At 37.0% G+C, this 18,846-nt stretch overlaps 1 long non-coding RNA gene across 1 annotated transcript; it reads right to left on the bottom strand.

Annotated features, from left to right (window-relative positions):
- Positions 1-487: 487 nt before the first annotated feature.
- LOC131780055 (uncharacterized) lies at positions 488-18,680 on the bottom strand. Its single transcript, XR_010719141.1, has 5 exons — positions 18,596-18,680; positions 11,957-11,997; positions 7,731-7,794; positions 6,901-7,011; positions 488-914 (listed from the first exon to the last, which is right to left on the bottom strand). It is a non-coding gene; the product is annotated as an uncharacterized lncRNA (long non-coding RNA).
- Between the last annotated feature and the right edge of the window lie 166 nt (positions 18,681-18,846).

The raw sequence follows: 18,846 nt of genomic DNA on the forward strand, positions 1-18,846 counted from the left end.
CTCCTGCAAATAAGCCCAATCCCAGATCCCGGAAAACCTATTGGGGACCCTCAACACCTGCAAAGATTTTTGGTATTTGGACACAGCCACAATGGGAAAGGGAAAATGAAAATTGTAAATTAAAACTGAATTTGAAATGACACAAACAAAATTATCCACACCCTACCCCCCTCTCTCTTCCCCTTCCCCTACAAGGCAAGTAAGATGACCGCTCTCTAAGGAGAAGAAGTCAACAACACATCCAAAAGATACTTACGCCGAGCTAGTGTTTCCGTGTAAATGTTTTGAAAATTGAGAAAAGAAGAAAAACAGTCCCAAATTAATTCAACATTGAGTGACCAGGACTTGTTCATTGCAATTGCAGTTAAAAATAAACACACAAAATTAAAAAAAAAAAAAGAAAGAGAGGAAAACAAAACAAAACAAAACAAAATTAAAAAAAAAGAAAAGAAAGAAAGGAAAACAAAACAAAACAAATTAAAAAAAAAAAAGAAAGAAAAAAAGGAAAACAAAACAAAACAAAACAAAGAACAACTCAAATGGAAAGTGGAGCAAGGCATACTATGTAGTCAGTAGTAACAACAATAAGAACAAAAATCATTTTTCCTATTTGGTCCACATTAAAGTTGCTATTATGATTTCGTTGGTGTTTGAAGAAAAAAGGGAGAGATTGACAGAGAGTATCTGTTTGTATCTTGACATGGTAAGTACAGGCTGACTTGAATAAAACCACTGTTAGCCATCAGCCCAGAGGAAAGGTGATTACAATATAAGACAGAATTGTCAGGTAAAAACACACTTACGGCATTGTAGTTCATCTGAGTTATCCCCACAGTCATCATCCCCATCACAACGATACCGTTTAGTGAGACACTTTCCATTTCCACAAGTGAACTCATAGTTCTCACACTTTCCTGTATAGATATGCGAGTAACGTCAATAATTCTACATTAGACTTACTATGAAAAGTCTGATTGGTAGAGAGCTAACTCAATCAATATACAATAGCGTGCTTATTTGGCATAATAAATGCAATCTCTGCAACGGATATTCCACTCAGGATATTACATACTGCCTAGTTTCCTAGACCTTCGTCCGTTTAGTGTTCTCAAATTTTCTGCAAACTTAGAGAGAAATGCCCTCTTTTTGCAGATTATTCGAAAAATGCATGTAATACAGCAATTATTAAATAACTCATTTCCGAATTGTTAAGCACGTGTAACTGGTACTGAATTTATCACATCCCAAAGAGGCTTGGTGAACATAGCAATACCGTCGGAGAAACTTCGAACTTCTCCACGATTAAGGTAGACAAACTGAGAAAATATCTTTCCGATCGGGGAATTCAGCCGAGTGATAAGAGGAGAGAGAAGGGCTGAAAGTTTTAAAGTTGTGTAAAAATGTGTAAAAAATCGAAGAAGTCGTGGAGTCTTTTGAGTGGAAGTTAGAGAAAAAGCTCCACACAAACGAGGGGCAACCTCCTTATCCCTTTTTTTTTTGGGTTCTTGGTCTCAAAAATTTGTCAAAATACCAGAGTTCACATTTGTATGACTACTTAGTTGGGAAAGATGACCACTCAGTCGAGAACCTCAGAACATTTAAGTGCCACTCTCGCTAAGAGCGGTCCTCTCGACTTCCCGTCGGAAAAAAGTTTTCTTTTATTTTTTGCCCATGAAAAGGGTTTAGGACACATGTTTCAAAAATAGTTTAGTTGTTTTCCAATTCTCTTTTTTTGCGTCGCCACAAGCCAAAAATCATTTTTGGCCAGACCACCCCTGTGAACAGAGATCGAAAGTGTCAATTTCAAAGATTTTGTCTAGCGCGCAGCGACTGCAACAATGTAGCTCACGGAATTCTATCTTGCTACAAGTTACTAGGTGTATTCAGTTAGTTCACAAACAAAATATGGAAACTTCAGCTGAAATATTTTTCATACCAGCGTGATCAGAGGAGACCCTGCTCTTCGACCTTAATTTGCATATCAAAAATTCACTACTTTGTACGAAAGAATTCTCGAAATGCAGGCGTTAATCGGGCCGAAAAACCATATCAGTGCATAGTTTATACACCAATGAGGTCACGGATTGCCTCAAACTCGCGGGTATACCTCTAGCTTCCATCCACCAACTTCTTAAAAACAGCGCAAATCCATGCGTTTGCTCAGTTGCGCTCGTGTCAAAGATCATTTGCATGATTCTTGGAATTGACCAAGATCTCCTTTTGACGGTTCAAACTTCGTTCGTTTATCTTCTACGTTGAGGATTTTAGGTTTTCACAGCAACTGAATGGAGATTAGATGCCGAGTTGTCCTAAAACGTTGCGTGAACGTGATCGGTCGTAACGCTTGCGCGCTTGCGTGACTTACAAAGTAGACAAAGGTGATCGGAAGGCGCCTTCTCGATAATTTACGTTGAAATATCAGGCCATGAACTATGCACAGCGTGGAGAAGATCAAAATTAAAGAACAAAATTGGCACTCTGGTCATAACAGACATATCGCGCGGCTTGAAAGGACACAAAAACAAGTTAAAATAGGTTGCAGTGTTTATATTTACAAAACAACACGCATACACTCTGAAATAATTCCTGCAGTTTCTCCCGAGATTTAGTATACGGAACCCGATGAACTGACCCTCCTTTCCGCAGATTTGTTTCCATCTCTAATGATGTTGCGCTCTTATGGACCACAAGGTTTTTGAGCGAGAAACTCGACATTTCTCTGCGACCATCAAAATCAACTGGACAAACCCAGCTTGACATATTGCGTGACGTGATTGTGCAAATCTTTCCCCTTGCCATATGGCCTGTTTCGCGGGTTCTACAAATTGAAACCAAAGTTAGTTAATGTAACAAATTAGAATCGAAAGTTATTAAAATGGACTGAATTACATTTTAATGAGAATTTTAACTTTTAAAAAGGTTTACTTGATTCGTAGAAAGCAAAGATTGGAGTGGCTTTGGATATTTAAGCCCTGATTTCTCTCCTGGGACGACGTATCGAGTTATTTGAAGTACTACCAGCTATCCAGCGAAATCCTCGATTACAAGTTAATTTTGTTTCGTTCCGGTCGGTTTGACCACGATATGGAAAAAGATATAACAGTTATTGGTATGTTCTGAACATTTTAAGAAGCATTAGAAATGCGATGAAAGTGCTTGTTAACAGCCACAGCACAAGGGAAAATGTGAGGCAGTAAAAGAAAGTCAGACTGACTGGAGATGTTTTTGAAGTTTTCGGAATTTAAGTTGCATTCGTATCAGATGAGTAATATATTTGCAATTTCTCGAGAGTGAAGGCTATTATTTAACTAAAAATTGGTTCGTAAGTGCCTATCTGGGCTATCTGCAATAGCAGACAAAGCCAGAATTCTCTTTGTCTCGATTTTTGCATCCGCTTAAAACTTCAAAACTGTCAAATTTCATCAGAGCTTGATCTGCTCATGAGACCAGCTGGCATAGTTTACCAATGGACTCAAACTCCAGTTTCAGGATTCATCGGACGTCGTTTCAAAGCTTTAAAATCCACGAGTCTCGCGACAAAAAAAGTTAATGCCTTCCAGGTAAATTTTAGTGAGTTCAATAACAAGCTGGTGGCAGCTTTTAAGACAAATGGCGTCGAAAACTCAGTCTCCTTTCACTGCCCCACTAATTGTTTTATATTTTCCAAATCAGGGCTGAAATACCCAAAGCCACTCCAATCTTTGCTATCCGTGTATCAAGTAAACATTTAAACGATAAAATTCTCATTAAAATGTAAAATTCTTCAGTCCATTTGAATAACTTTCGATTCTAATTCGTTACATTAACTAATTTTGGTTCCAACTCGTAGAACCTGCGAAGCAGGTCGTACGACAAAGAGAAAAGTTTGCACAATCACGTCACGCAATACATCAAGCTGGGTTTGTCCAGTTGATTTTGATGGTCGCAGGGAAATGTCGAGTTTGTCGCTCAAAACCGTTGTGGTCCATAAGAGCGTAACATCATTGATGACGGAAACAAATTTGCAGAAAGAGGGCTAGTTCATCAGGTTCCGTATACTAAATCTCGGGAGAAACTGCAAGAATTGTTTCGGAGTGTATGCGTGTTGTTTTGTAAATATAAACACTGCAACCTATTTTAACTTGTTTTTGTGTCAACGTCAAGGCGGCAGCCAGTTTTGGATTGATCAGAAAAAAAGGCAGATATCTGCAGCATCATACTTATTTTACTACAATTTTTGTTTGTAGTAGGCTTTTCTTGCAGTTTATGCTGCATTGCTTCATTTCCTGGCGCAACCGAATTAACTCGTTTTGCCACTGTTGGATATCGTTTAAAGCTATCGATTTGTGTTCGAATGGAAATTGTCCTCTCTGCGGCCATGATGACTACTTAGCGGTTTGGCATAGATGCGATCGTATTATGTTATACAGGATCAGTGGTGCTGCGCTTTGCACTTTTATTAAATTTTTTTTTTATTTGACATAGGACCCTTTCGGCCAAGATGTTTTTTCAGTACCTTTATCTCAACGTTCATTCTTCTTTTTTAGTTTTTTCGTTGATTTGAAATGTTGCTAGTGTTGTATAACCGTTTAAGACACGTCAACCGTTGAGTGTTTTCGGTGAGAATCATCAGCAGAGTACTCGTTATAATTCCTTAAGATGTGTTCCTCGCCAGTTATTGCCTCCCTTTGCTCTTCTTCGAACCTGCTATCAGGTCTTCGGCAGAATTTTAACTTCAAACACAGAAAATCGTTTGTCCATAGGAAATCGAAGAAAGACAGGTCTTCCAGGTTGCGATTACTTTAGCGATACAAAGCTTCTGAGCAACGAACCATATTCTGGTTAGTCTTATTTTTTTTCTTATTTTTTGTTACAACTTCTAGAAATGCTAAAGAACACTTATATTTTCGCGCTGCTAAGTGAGCACCTAGCCTCGCTCCCACGCTAGAATTCGTTACAGGCACTTAATGAATCTGAAATGGGTTATTTGGTTTTCGCATGAAATCATAAACCATCGAACCTTGCGTCTGTGTTAATAACTCAGACCTCGATCGGTTTTCGTTTTCATAATCTATTTTATCCTGTTCAAGCTCACCCAATGATTGCTTATTGAAAGACATGCAACATTGAGCCTCTGCTCGTAAGACAAAGGAAATTAACAACCAAAAACTGGAAGTTAAGACATGGTAGTGCACATTGCAACGTTCAGTTTGACTCCCCGATTATTAATAACCATTAGCCTCCTTTTGTTGCTAAAATAGTCTTGGATATTAGTCCGCGGACATAGTCTGTTCGAGAATAAACAAATTTCTGAAAGGAAAGCTCGAAAAATGTGAGCTTCGAAGAACAACGATTTCCGGGGACAAATAGATTATCATATTTGTTTGGAGAAAAATGGAGGCTACTGAGTTTATTATCCGTTAAATAGTTTTGCTGCGCTTAACAGCATATAGGGGACGCGTACTCAATCGACCTCATCTCCTGGAGAAAACTGGTAGAATGCAGTCTCAACGTCGCGATCCACACCGAGGTGACCACATCGTGAGACAAACAATTATATTTCCCTTTGAAGTGTTGTTTACCAAGACTAATAGCCTATTCTACGACATATCTTGGTTTTTTTTCCAAATTACCGTTGTCACAGCAGTGTCAACTTATAAAATTTAACCTACATTGTCTTCAGAAACTAGAAGGTTGCTGCTTACCCTTAGCCTTGCCCTTTTTTTTTTGTTTGTTTAAAAATGAATGAACTTTTACCTATGTTTAAGGGCTTAAAATCATTACAATTGTTAGGAAAAGGCAAGAAATTTAAAAAAGGGCATTTGGGGATTAACGTAAGGTTGATAAGGAAACAGGAAGGGACACGATACTACGTTCTATAGGGTTTATTCGATCAGCTTTCTTGACAGAAGGCAAAGGAAAAATGATAAAAAAATGAAATCTAAGAAAAACTTGATGAATTTCATTTTCTTGTTTTTATCCTCCCTATCAAGCAGGAGGAAATCAGCTGAATTTTCTTTTGTTATGCCTCATTTTTTTTCATTATTCCTCTAAAAACCCTTTTTCATACTTCAGTCATGTTTAGTTGTCCCTGATGGCTACATATGAACCACTTAAAGAAACTAAAGACAACTTGGAATGGCGAATCAATCATACGACAATTGCTTTATGTTGTTATTGTATAAGTACATATTGAGACGACACACAAATAGATCACAGTCTGAATTTAAAGTACTTACGGCCAGCTGATTCGTCCAGGTGAAACATGAAAGAAAACGAAACCTTATTGAAATGGTCTACTAGTATTATGACAATACCACTAAGCTCTGTAATTTTGTTTTTTTTTTCCGGAAAAATTTGCATCATGGGCGACGACAATTCGTCTGTCAGAGAAGGATGTATTTGTGACGGCAATCCAGTATTATCTGCGTTGAGATGACTTATAAGTTGACTTTTTTGTGGTCAATTTAAATAGTCGATTAAGGCAATGTCAATGGATGACTCTATTTCTAAAATTGCCATTTTCAAAGTAATATATCAACGATAAAATAGCTCAATACATCACATAAATCAATGCTGCCTCATTCAACAAATTTCAGTTTATTTCATTCGTTGTTAAAGCGATGGTAGCCATCACAAGAATCTTGTCCATATCATCGAAGCTCTGTATCCAAAGATGGACGGATGCGAAATTCATTGCATGTAACGTGCGTCAAAGTTTATATTTATATTTCCCTGTTCTGGAGATGTTATTGTGAATGTGGGGTTCTCGGTAGACAATTCTTTTTTCTTTCTCTCTTTTTTTTTTCCTTTTTTCAAAAAAGCATTTGTTATTAAGTATAACTTGGTTTTACATTACTTTAGGAGTGGGATAGGCTCAGCCCACTACAAATTTAAAAAGAAAAAATGCACAATACTTACTGCATTTTTCGTCTGACCCATCTATACAGTTCCTGCGGTTGTCGCAGCGTCTAGACGCATGAATACATTCTCTTTTATTAGCACAGGCAAACTGATCGGCTCTGCAAGTTACTAGATGAAAGAATCACACGAATCGTGACTAATCGTCGACACTAACTATGTATCTTTACACTATTACTTTGACTGTGAAGGCTTCGTCACATCTCGCGCTCGTGCTGTAAGTATTGAGAATTTTGTGATATGAAAGGGCAGTTCGCAGCTTACTTTTAAAGTTTTTGTTTTGTTTTGCTATATATATATATATATATATATTTTTTTTTTTTTTTGTGATTGACACAGTGCAGTTACATTTCATTAGAGATCACGTTTGTTAACTTTTTAACTTCGACGGAGTGGCGTTCGGTCATTTTTTTCTGTTTACCCTTTTAATTTTACTAAATTCTCATAAAATAAACTTCTCATTGAGATATAGTTTTCCATGGTTTTCTTTCTTTTCTCACGAAGGCTCCAACGAAATTTTAGAGTGGGTTTGGCCGGATATATGTTCTTAATGACATCATACTCCTGACTTTGCTTTATTGCAAAATGGTTTTCCCTTTATGTACTGACCTACATGTATTTTCCATGACGTTTTTAAATAAAGCTATCCCCCTGGTATGCTGTTATACTTGCATTCTGTCAATTTGCCGATAACATGAGTGAGACTTTTATTTTTAATGATGCCTTCGCCAAGCAGAACATCACCGTTAGACTGTGTTTTCTTGAAAAACTTATATCCTTGGAAATGAGTAAAGCGGTAATTTAACATACAAAACAACAGGGTAACGTACTCGCAGATGTGCATGGAACGGCTACCAGTGTGAGCAATAGAACAGCTTGAGGATTCATGACAATCTTCATGGAAACAAAAAGTAATAAAAAAAGTAATTAAAAAAAAGGATTGTAGGGCGTCAAATTGTTCCTTGTTTAGGTAAGGAATAAATTAAATAATTCGCCGACTGTTACGTTACCAAATCAATCATTCCTACCGATAACAGAAAAGAAAAACTGGTAATAAAAAATGATTGAAATTATAGAATTCTTGGGGTAATTTCAATTTTTTTTAATGAGAAGATGATATTATTTCCTCGAGAAATCAAATTTCCAACGAATAGTTACCGAGAAAACACGTATTCAAATTTAGATAAATGTGGCCGACAGAAAGCTCTAATTTTCAGTTTGAAACTGTCCACATTAGCATATTTATTTAAAGGAAATGAATATTGTTCCGTTTTCAAAATCCATTTTGTTATGAGCTGAACGGACCAAAAGTGTGTGCAATTGACAAGGACTCAAACAAAGCTTATAGCTTTTCAAAAAAAAGATCTTTTCACTGCTTTCTCTCCCCGAAAACGAATTTAAACACATTCGTGGCAGTTTCTAAGGATCATGGTAATACCATCTCCGACAAGTTACCTTGTAATTATCTTAAAGTAACTAAAGATTGCAAAGGTGTAATATTTGATCAACACTCTTTGGAATTTTTCAAGTATCATATTTTATTGCGTAAGAGCCCTCCCCCGAATAAGCCTCCACTCTTTGGGCCAAAATGTCAAATAAGACCCCTACCCTCAAATATGTGCCCCTCCCACTCCCCTCCTCACTTTCTCAATTAGTAGGGATACAAAAAAGGCTTTTTCTATTTACAATTTATTTATAACTTATAACCCTCATTTAAAGCGGAAACAGTAAGAATAATAGTGTCATTTACATTCTAGTTATCCCTATATCCGTGTTCTTCTAGAGTTTGTCTATTTGCATTATTTATGCGCTTGAATTTTTTTTTTTATTGCTCCGCTCTTAGTAAATGGTCTTAACTTCCTAAGCACAACCAGACCATTCTCGAGGATCAGTAACTTCTACGATTATAAAGTTTTTGGTATGCGTTTAGATAAAACAGTTGATGAGGAATTATAGCTCAATCAAAAATGTGACCAACAGGCTTTAAACTGCTTCAATTTGTAAGTTCCAGTTACATTATCATCTGTCATCTTTTTTTAAGCAAATAAGTCTTTCCCCTTGAAAGATGTTGATATCGACATAACGTCTTCGTGGATTATGTGGCATACTTCTTGTTGTATTTCTATTTAAGACTAAGCCATATAAAGTTACAATAACGTTGAAAAAAAACTGAATAAGCGCCCCTCTCGATTAAGCGCCTTTCTTCAAATAAGCACTTCCCCCCCTTCCCCCCCCTCCCCCCCCCGTACACAGAAAATGGGGATTCTGACGTATTTGAAAAAAACCTTGATTTTAATAATCGTTTGTCTCACGTTGTAATCGCTTGAGGTGTAGATCGCGACGTTTCGGCTGCTTCCTGCTGGTCTTCATCAGGCGATGGGGTCGACTGCTCACGCATTACCATTTGTATCACGGCGATCGAAATGTCGCCATCTACATCTCAAGTGACTACATCGAGAGACAAACTATTAAACAGTTTATTATTACTTGCCACCACGATGAGCAATAACCTCTTTTACCGGATATTGACCTGAAGTATGGGCGCACAGCCCGATTTCGGCAGTTATTGCAAACCTCTACATGAAGGTATTTGAAGAACAAGCAATAGAATCCACAACACAGAAACCCAAGATCTGGAAGCACTACGTTGATGAAACCATCACCATCCTAGATCGCAGTTATGTCGGCTGTCTCTTACAGCATCTCAACAGCCAGCAACGTACCATCCGATTCACCATGGAAACTGAGAAAGACAACAACATCGTCTTTCTCGACTCGTCAGTTACGAGGGAACCATACAGACGCCTGACACCTGCGCCTACGTCTATACCTGCGCCTGCGCCTACGTGTTTCTAACGGTTTTCCCTCTTCCTTTGTAGAGAAGGTCACGAAAACAAGAAACTCCTTCCCGAGCCGAGGGCCTGTGACGTAGTTCAAGTCCACAGCGTTTTTGCCCTATGTAAAAGGTGCATCAGAGCTTCGTCGCCGTTGCCTACAACAACAAGGCATCCGCGCAGTCTTCAAGTCCGAGACGACCATTACATTTAGTACGACCAAAGGACATTGTCAATCAGCCAGACAGGACAGTGTGGTTTACATGATTCCCTGTGAATGCGGCAAAATCTACATTGGTGGAATGGGAAGACCTATGCGAGAGAGGAGAAAAGAACACGAGAGAGATATACGTTTAGCCTGCATCCAGACCTCCGCCTTGACTTGACTTGACTCCGCCTTGACTTGAGGTCAGACCTCATCATCATCATCATCACCGTCACTGTGCTTCAAAAGAGGATCAGTATCTCCAAACTCATCCATTTTAAAGTAAAATATCTTTTATTTTAAAATGAAAGTCAGTGAAAAAAACCAACCCAAATTTTGAAATAAAAAAGACGTCAAACACCCTCAAGGCTGACCGTGCAATTCACAGAGTAACATTGAACCCTAATAGGGCATCTTCAGCTGAATTCCTTAGAGTCCCAGTACCAAAGCATAATAAAAGAGATGCCCTTGTGCCAGGACCTTTTCAACCTATCTTTGACTCTGCAGTTTGTGGTCACGCAAACGGTTATATCGTGAACAATGTTTCAAGAGCTCTTGTTGGCAGCTTGACTGTTAAATTCGCAGAAATGATCGCACAGGACAATGATGTTTATGATCTATACAAGTTCTATGAGGACCTCTCCTTGACGGAAAATGAGAGGGCGAGCATGTTCAGAGAAGTTATTCAGTCTGTTGATCTTTGAAAGATCAGATGCAATGCTGAAGATAAGAAGAAATCAGGAGCTGACAATGAGAATAAGCTCAATCGTTTATCAGAACAAATATAGGATTCATCATGAGATTCTGAAGGATCATGGAGTCTTTCCAAGAGCTCTTTCTGATGAGCTTCTTTTCGAGTTGAGACTTGCACCTGCCAGCAATGCTGTAATAGGATCTGACAAGACGCAGCTTGCCTATGAACTGAATAAAATTAGGTTGAGTATGAAGTCATTCGCAGTCAAGAACTCGCTGATGAGGCCTCGTCTAACCACAAAAATCGGAAAGAGATTCATGTGTGAGCATGTCGCTCAAGACAATCTTAGTAGATAAGGGATTAGACACAATCATCAATTAGGGCATCAATGTTCCAAGGAAGTCAATGAAGGGACTGCGATGCCGCTGGTGAGAGAGGCAGTGAGAGGGGATTCAATCCTGACATCACTGAAGTGAAGGTGATTGTCGATTGAATCCCAAATAAGGTTAACAGCCAAGGAATGGAGGGAATATGTGGGAAGAGGTCTTCAGAAGATTTGGTAAGGAAAACAGCGCGATAAATGCAACAGACTTTTACGCTGGAACCCTAACTCGACACCCCGATGGCGTGACATGAGGATCATTCGAGATTATAATATTTGCATCCTCCTCAGACCTCACGAGTGAGACATTGTGAATTATTATTCACCAGTGAACAATTCAAGTTTCCTTGAAATCGAGGTTGTCTCCAAAATGTGCAAGAAGTGTTTTTTTAAATCAAAGTTGATTGACTTGAAATCAAGGTTCAATTTCATGAGTTGCCTTAAAGATCAAGGTTGTTTTCAAAGTCCGTGTGAATCCCTCTTTTCTAACTACCCTCTTCCCCCCCTCCCATTTTAGTCGAGATTTTATGTAGGCAGAACCCGCATGTAAGCACCAAGGAGGCTATTAAATTTTTTTGGGTGTGTCTAAGATATATTCTCGGACCACACCTAATAACACGAAATAGGTACTGAATCAGAACTTTATCCTCTCCCACTCCCATATCTTCGAAACCACTTTGCTCCATAACCCAATGCTATGTGATTGAATTTTCTTGGAACAAATTTAGAGGAAAAAGAACCAAAAAACACATTTCGAACATCCGAAAAATTTTTGGAAACTTTATCAATTTAATGTGTGATCTGCGTAGTACGAATTTCTCTCTCTCTTTCATTTTCTAGTACGCTGGGTTATTAATTTGTCACTAATTTATGACCACCTATGGTGATATTGTAGCGCTTCTGATAAACTTGTAAGTGGCGATGAAAAAGGAGCACCTCACCTTTCTTGCACCTTGGCAGTGACTCAAAACGCTGGCACAATCTGCAAGAATAAAAACATTGTCAACGATGAAATCGGAGCGTTTTTCAAACGGAACTGGAACACTTAAGAATAGGAATTCAATTAGTCACGCTTTGATTGGTTGTGTTATTTGTTCGTCAAAGCCATCTATAGTATATTCTAATTAGACAAGTTCCACTTAAAAGAAATCCTCAGTTACTGTTCTGCTGAGGTAGAAAAGACAATGGTGATCATGAGAATTTATATAATTATAATGATGAGGATATTGGTAATAATGAAAAAATATCATTTATGAGGATGATACAAATAGTAATGATTTATAGACATATAAATAATCATGTAGCTTTAATTTTTTCCTAGCTCGACGAGCAATCTTCAAATAAGCATATTATTCTTTCTGTTCATCACAATTTAAACTTGTGACATCATTATTATTTTAAAAAAAGCCAATCAAGTAATACATCTTTAGTGCGTGCTACCATCTGGTAACAAATACCATGATTAGCTTACTAACGTCACTGGACTGTTTTTTCAGCAGTTATCAGCAATTGAGAAGCGTTCATTTATTTCTAGCGACCAACAACACATAAAATTAAAAAACCTTCCCAAACAAAGTGGAGATTCGCCAGATATAAAACCTCGTTCTGTGATGACACAAACGATAAAAAGGATGAAGATGACGAATATTTTGTATAAGAATGTATTTCAGAACCAATAACTATATTCTTTGAATGTTTATGACTTCGCTTCGAAGTGAGCCAATAAGAGGACAGCAAAATCGTCCCATGGCAACCATCTGGTGTAGAATTTAGTGTTAACTAAAAGTAGTTTATTTAAACAGCTTTTCTCTTCGAAACAGTTTAAACTTATTGTAAATAAATTTCAGTTCACTGCCAAAGCTATTGCTTAGAATGAAAAGTAGTTTATTTAAACAGTTTTTTCCCTTCGAAACAGTTTTAAACTAATGGTAAATAAATTTCAGTTCACTGCCAAAGCTATTGCCTAGAATGAAAAGTAGTTTATGTAAACAATTTTTCTTTCTGAATAGTTTTGAGTTAATTGTAAATTAATTTCAACTCATTGCCAAAGCTAATGGACAACTTATTTTTTATTTTAATCATTGCCTTTCAGTGACACCGCTAAGATTTCCTTTATTTTTAATGCGCAAAGTAAATTACCGATAAATTTATTTGCCGTAATCGTGTCAAAAAAATATTTCTTTAAGCATTATCATTATTTCAAATAAGCCAATCAAGTAAGAGATTGTCAACGCTTGCAACCATCTGGTGACGAGTAGCATAATTATTTTACTAGCGTCATTAGACTGTTGAAACCGATGGCTGTCAAAATTTGTCCTTTTGGAAACTCTGGAGATTCTAGTATCACGACCAGTTTAATATTTCGTTTATCTTTTTTCTTTAGAGTTTTGCTACTTGCAGAAGAAAGCAAATAATATGGTAATAATGCCTTTTTCAACTTTTCCTTCTGTTGAACAATTGATCATTTCGAAACGAAGTGGTTATTTGCTGGATATAAAACCTCGTTACGTGGTAACACAAACAATAAAAAGAAGAGGACATCGAATTTGCATAAGAATGCATTTAAGAATACAATGACTGTTTTCTGTAAATTTTGACGACTTCACTTTGAAGCGAGCCAATAAGAGGACATCAAAATTGTCCCATTGCAACCATCTGGTGTAGAATTAAGTGAGTGTTAACTAAAAATAGTTTATTCAAACAGTTTTCCCTTTCTAAACAATTCTGAGTTTGTTGTAAATTAATTTCAACTTACTGCCAAAGCTAATGGAAAACTAATTTTGCTTTTATTTGCCACAGTCGTACCAAAAAAAACATGTCTTGGGGCATCATCATTATTTCAAATGAGCCAGTCAAGTAAGAGATCGTTAACGCTTGCAACCATCCGGTCACAAATAACATAATTGTTTTACTAGCGTCACTGGACTGTTGTAACCAATAGCTGTCAAAACTGGTGCTTTAGAAACTCTGGAGATTTAGCAAATTTACGAACGATTCATATTTAGTTTATCTTTTTTCTGTCGAGTTTTTCTTCTCGCATTTTTTGTTTGTTTGTTTCTTTGTTTTTTGCGTACCTGTTTTCATTTCGTGTTTTGTTTTGTTTTTTCGCAGTTATTAGCAGTCGAGAAGCGTTTAGCTATTTTCAACGACCAACAACGGATAAAATTAAAAACCCTACGATGCAATTGTCCTAAGTGCATCATGGTAAATTCAATCGGCAGAATTAAAAAAATGGGTGATGATCGTCAACGAAAATTGATTATACACAGCGTATCACCAACAATTTGACAATTGAATTAAACAACTAATAGGCCAAGAATGAAACATGTTTTAATGATCCTAACGATACCAGAAGAAAACAAGTAATATCATAATAATACCTTTCTCAACTTTTTCCTTCTGTTAAAAAAATTGGTTATTCCCAAAAAGTGGAGAGGCGCTAAATATAAAACCTCGTTACGTGATAACACAAAAAATGATTTTGCATAAGAATGCATTTCAGAATCCAATTACTATATTCTTTAAATGTTTATGACTTCACTTTGAAGCGAGCCAATAAGAGGATATAACAATTGTTCCATTGCAACCATCTGGTGTAGAATTAAGTAAGTGTTGACTAAGAATAGTTTATTTAAACAGTTTTTCCCTTCTAAACAGTTCTGAGTTAATTGTAAATTAATTTCAACTCACTGCTAAAGCTAATGGAAAACTGAATGTTTCGTTTTAATCATTATGTTTTAGTAACACCGCTGAATCTTAAGATCTCCTTTGTTTTTAATGCGCAAATTAAAACTACTGTTGAACAAATTTGCCATAATCGTGCCGAAAAAAAAAACATGTTTTTGGGCATCATCATTATTTCAAATGAGCCAATCAAGTAAGAGATCGTTAACGCTTGCAACCATCGGTTAACGAATAACGTGATTATTTTACAAGCGTCACTGTACTATTGTAAACGAGAGCTGTCGAAATTGGCGCTTTTACAAACTTCGGAGATTTAGCATTACAAACAGTTCAATATTTAGTTTATTATTTTTCTGCCCAGTTTTCCCTCTCGCTCTATTTTTTTCGGGCATAGGGTGAAATATGGACTGAACTATTTTTTGGACCATTTTTTGGACCAATTTTTTGGAAAATTTTTTTGGACCATTTTAAAGGGGGGGAGCACAACATTAGTACTGGGGGAGGGGTTGGATGAAGTCTACCAGTACTGAGGGAGGGGTGGGAAAAAGAGTGTTATTACCCAGGGAGGGGCGAGAGAAGGACTATTACCAGGCAGGGACAGGTGGGAGGTGGTTGTTATCGTAAACACTACTGGTTTAATTGGTTTTTCGACTGAATTTTTGTTTGTCTAAATTTTAGCGCTGGGCCGCAGCGTTTCTTCATTTTTTTCGTCATGCGAAAGCGAAACTCTCACGTAAACACTGGACTTTACGTTTTGCCGACGGAAAATATCGGCAAGCAACAGTAGCCATCATAGTTCCACTTCGCAGGTTTCGTAGGTTTTTACGCAAGAAGTGATCGGCAGCGGCCCGGGGAAAATTGGAAAACAAACCTAAGGGAGTCGCGAGGAATACCTGGTCGCGATTTCCGGTGCCGGTGATTGACTCCTTTGTTTGCGAAACAGATGCAATCGATATTTGCGCTTTCCCATTTTGCAAGTACAGCAGTGTTTTTGGTCGATTCGAGAACACGGATTCCTCTTCGAAATCGTTCGCTGATGATTTTATATAGTAAAGGTATAAACTTAAAAATTGCGATAGCGCTTGTGAATTCTATATGCTGCTAAGTTAATGGGTAAGGACCGGAAATTCTATAGTCTCGTCTGATAAGATCAATGACAAAAGAAAGATAGATAAATTTAGTAATTACATACTGAATACACAAAGGGAAACGTGAAGCAACTGAAGGTGCACAAGTTGACTCAAAAGGCGCACGCATAACTCAACAGTGGAGGATCGTAAACGCAATATTTTCAATAAAAATTAAAGTCCAGTGTTTACATGACAGTTTCGTTTTCGCATAACAAAAAAATGAAGAAACGCCGCGGCTCAGCGCTAAAATTTAGACAAACAAAATTCAGTCGAAAATACAATTAAAATAGTTTGTAAGATCGAGTAAAAGCTCCATTAACCAGTAGAATTTACTATTACAACCACCTCCCACCCCTCCCTGCGTAGTAATAGTCCGTCTCTCGCCCCTCCCTGAGTAATAACATTCTGTCTCCCACCCCTCCCTCAGTACTGATAGACTTCATCCCACCCCTCCCTCAGTACTAATGGCGTGCTCCCCCCTTTAAAATGGTCCAAAAAAATTGGTCCAAAAAAATTGGTCCAAAAAATATTCCAATCCATATTTTACCCTATGCCTTTTTTTCGCACCTGTTTTTATTTTGTGTTTATTTCGTGGTGACGAATGACATAACTACTTTACCGGCGTTTAAAACCTCTGGAGAATTTAGTATTACGAACAGTTTGAAATTTGGTTTTTCTCTGTTCTGTCAAGTTTTGCTTCTCGCATTTTTTTCGTTCCTGTTTTTATTTCGTGTTCTTTTGTTTTCTTTAAAAAGGAAGAGTATGACGAGTATTTTGCATAAGGAAGTATTTCAGGATCCAATAACTATTATCTTTATACGTTTATGACCTCACTTCGAAGCGAGCCAATAGGAGGACATTAAAATTGTCCCATTGCAACCATCTGGTGTAGAATTAAGTAAGTGTTAACTAAAAATAGTTTATTTAAAGAGTTTTTCCCTTCTAAACAGTTTTGAGTCAATTGTAAATTAATTTCAACTCACTGCCAAAGCTAATGAAAAGCTGAATTTTTTGTTATAATCATTATGTTTTAGTCACACCGCTGAATCCTGAGATCTCCTTTGTTTTTAATGCGCAAATTAAAACACCGTTGAATACATTTTCCATGGTCGTGCCGAAAAAAACATGTCTTTGGACATCGTCATAATTTTAAATGAGCCAATCAAGTACGAGATCGTTAACGCTTGCAACCATCGGGTAACGAATAACGTAATTATTTTACTAGCGTCACTGGACTGTTGTAAACGAGAGCTGTCGAAATTGGTGCTTTTACTGACTTGGGAGATTTAGCAATACGAACAGTTCAATATTTAGTTTATCTTTTTTCTGCCGAGTTTTCCCTCCGCTCTATTTTTTTCGTACTTGTTTTCATTTCGTGTTTTGACAGTGACGAATGACATGACCAGCGTTATCAGACTGTATAATCGATTGCTGTCAAAATTGGTTCTTTTTAAAACTCTGGAGATTTGAATATTACGAAGAGTTTAAAATTTGGCTTTCTCTGTTCTGTAGAGTTTTGCTTCTCGCTCTTTTTTTTTCCTACCTGTTTTTATTTCGTGTTTATTTCGTGGTGACGCATGACATAACTATTTTACCAGCGTCATCGGTCTGTGTAACCGATTGCTGTCAAAATTGGTCCTTTAAAAGCTCGGGAGAATTTAGTAAAACGAACAGTTTGAAATTTGGTTTTTCTCTGTTTTGTTGAGTTTTGCATGTAGCTTATTTTTTCCTACCTGTTTTTACTTCCTGTTCTTTTGTTTTCTTTGTTTTTTTTTTTCTCAGCAGTTATTAACAATTGAGAAGCGTTTGGCTATTATCTTTGACCGACAGCAAATATCATTAAAAAGGCCTATAATGCAACTGAATAAAGTGCATCATGGTAAATGCCGTCGGCAGAATCGAAATGAAATGGATGAAGATCGTCGACGAAAATTGACAGCGAATCATCAACATTTTAACAACTGAATTAAACATTTAGTAGGTCTAGAATAAAAAGTAGTTTATTTAAACAGTTTTTCCCTTCTGGACAGTCTTGAGTTCATTGTAAATTAATTTCAACTCACTGCCAAAGCTCATGGAAAACTTATCTTTTGTTCTAATCATTACCGTTTAGAGACACCGCTGAATCCTAAGATCTCCTTTGTTTTTAATGCCAAAATTAAAACCTACTTTTGAATTTATTTGCCATAATCGTGCCAAAAAAAACATCTCTTTGAGCATTATTATTATTATTTCAAATGAGTCAGTCAAGTAAGAGATCGTTAACGCTTGCAACCATCTGGTGACGAATAACATAACTATTTTCCCAGCGTCATCGGACTGTGTAACCGATTTCTGTCAAAATTGGTCCTTTTAAAAACTCTGGAGATTGCAGTATTACGAACAGTTTAAAATTTGGTTTTTCTCTGTTCTGTTGAGTTTTAATTCTCGTTTTTTTTTCGTACCTGTTTTTATTTCGTGCTTTGTTTTGTTTTGTTTTGTTTTTTTTTAACAGTTACTGGCAATGGAGAAGCATTTAGCCGATTTCAGCGACCAGCAGGAAATATTTGTAAAAACTCCTACAATGCAAATGAATAAAGAGCATCGTGGTAAACTCAATCGGCAGAATCGAAATAAAATGGGTGAAGATCGTCAACGAAAATTAGCAGCGAATCATCAACAATTTAGCAATTGAATCAAACAACTAATAGGCCTAGAATGAAACTCGTTTTAGTGATCCGAACAATACCAGAAGAAAACAGCTAATGATGATAATGTCTTTCTCACCCTTTTCCTTCTGTTGAAAATTTGATTACTTCCAAAGTAAATGGAGAGTCGCTAGATATAAAGCCACGATCCGCATGACACAAACAATAAAAATGAAGGGTATGACAATAATTTGCATAAGGAAGTATTTCAGAATCCAATAACTATTATCTTTATCTGTTTATGACCTCACTTCGAAGGGAGCCAATAAGGGCACATTAAAATTGTCTCATTGCAACCATCTGGTGTAGAATTAAGTGCCTGTTAACAAA

The sequence above is a fragment of the Pocillopora verrucosa genome, chromosome 11 (assembly GCF_036669915.1).
Source record: "Pocillopora verrucosa isolate sample1 chromosome 11, ASM3666991v2, whole genome shotgun sequence".
Classification (NCBI taxonomy): Eukaryota; Metazoa; Cnidaria; class Anthozoa; order Scleractinia; family Pocilloporidae; genus Pocillopora; species Pocillopora verrucosa.